The sequence below is a fragment of the Apium graveolens genome, chromosome 9 (assembly GCF_009905375.1).
Source record: "Apium graveolens cultivar Ventura chromosome 9, ASM990537v1, whole genome shotgun sequence".
Lineage (NCBI taxonomy): Eukaryota > Viridiplantae > Streptophyta > Magnoliopsida > Apiales > Apiaceae > Apium > Apium graveolens.
In genome coordinates, this window is record NC_133655.1 from 179,624,024 (window position 1) to 179,625,809 (window position 1,786).

At 40.5% G+C, this 1,786-nt stretch overlaps 1 non-coding gene across 1 annotated transcript; it reads left to right on the plus strand.

Moving 5' to 3' along the window:
- The first annotated feature begins 518 nt into the window (after positions 1–518).
- On the plus strand, positions 519–625 carry LOC141687767 (small nucleolar RNA R71). Its single transcript, XR_012561251.1, has one exon. It is a non-coding gene; the product is annotated as a small nucleolar RNA R71 (small nucleolar RNA).
- Positions 626–1,786: the final 1,161 nt, after the last annotated feature.

The following is a 1,786-nucleotide window of genomic DNA, read 5'->3' on the forward strand; positions in this document are numbered from 1 at the left end:
GCTGGAATCCAGGTGGGTTAAACTGTTTACTTACTCCTTGCTGATATGTTGGCTGAATAGCATTTTGATTATTCCCCCAGCTGAAATTTGGATGATTTCTGTTGTTAGGATGATAGGTCGCTGACACAGGCTGCTGTTGTCGCTGATAATTATTCACATACTGAACAGATTCGCTGACAAGAGAACACTGATCCGTAGCATGAGAACCTGCACAAAGCTCACAAACCATAGCTATTTGATTAACTCCATACGTAGCCAAAGAATCAACCTTCATTGATAGCGCTTGGAGCTGGGCTGCAATAGCGGTGGCTGCATCAACTTCCAGAATACCTGCTACCTTGCCTGACATCATCCTCTGAGTTGGGTTTTGATGCTCATTTGCAGCCATCGTCTCGATAAGATTATACGCCTCAGTATAGCTTTTAGCCCATAAGGCACCTTCAGCTGCTGCATCGAGCATGGGCCGAGATTGGGCCCCCAAACCATTATAAAAACCAGTGATTACCATCCAATCCGGCATTCCATGATGTGGACATTTTCTCAACATTTCCTTGTAGCGTTCCCAAGCCTCGCACATAGATTCTGTAGGTTGCTGCGCAAATTGAGTAAGAGCACTCCTCATAGCAGCAGTCTTTGCCATTGGATAAAACTTCACCAGAAACTTTTGCGCAAGATCTTGCCACGTAGTGATTGACCCAGCTGGTTCAGAATGTAACCAGTCTTTAGCTTTATCCCTCAGTGAGAATGGAAAAATCCTCAACTTGATAGCCTCATCAGTCACGCCATTATACTTAAAAGTGCTGCAGATCTCGACAAAATTCCTTATGTGCATGTTGGGGTCTTCAGTTGCCGCTCCTCCAAAAGAAACAGAATTCTGCACCATCTGAATAGTGCCCGGCTTGATTTCAAAGGTGTTAGCTTGAATAGCCGGATGAAGGATGCTTGACTGAATGTCATCAATTTTAGGCCGAGAAAAATCCATAAGAGCTGGATCAGCTTGAACAATACGATCTCCCATGTTTACTGGTTCTTTCTGCTCAGTTCCTGAATCTGAATCCTCAAAATCTAACTTCTCCGGAGTATCAAGAACTTCGTCTTTCTCCTCAGCTGTATCTAAGGTCCTCTTGCGAGCACGAGAACGAGTTTGCATAAACGCTTGCTAAAGTACCTGAAACACAACCGAAAAGAGTAATTAACTACTACGTCCTAATCACTGAGTCCTAATGACCAATGATGGTAAGTACATAAACTAAACAAATACGCAGAGTCCCCGGCAGCGGCGCCAAAAACTTGTTAGGGCGAAATCACGCACTAATGTTCACGCAAGTATACGCGTTCACAAGTAATATAGAATACTTTCTAGTTCGTTCCCTCAGAGACTCAGACTAATTTATTGTCTAATTTAACTCACTCACCAATGTATGACTACTTCTCAATGTTAAGATAATAACACTTAAAATTATTGATTAAATATTAACTATAATTAACTACTTAATTAACCACCTAACTAACACTTCAATTTATCAATAATAAAACACTCATGAGATCACAACTTCATTATTACTTCCTTCTATAGCCATTGTTATTACCTTTAGCATGTGACAGTGATGACATTAATCGAATAACACGAAACTGATAAAAGCCAACTTTCATTGTACTAATACCATTCTACCAAACATCCACAATTAAGATAGAAGTTGAATAGTCATCAATTATGCTGAGTTCCTATATGTCTACAGAAATTGACAACACAACGATTTAAGCACAAGTTATTCCTTTTGATTAC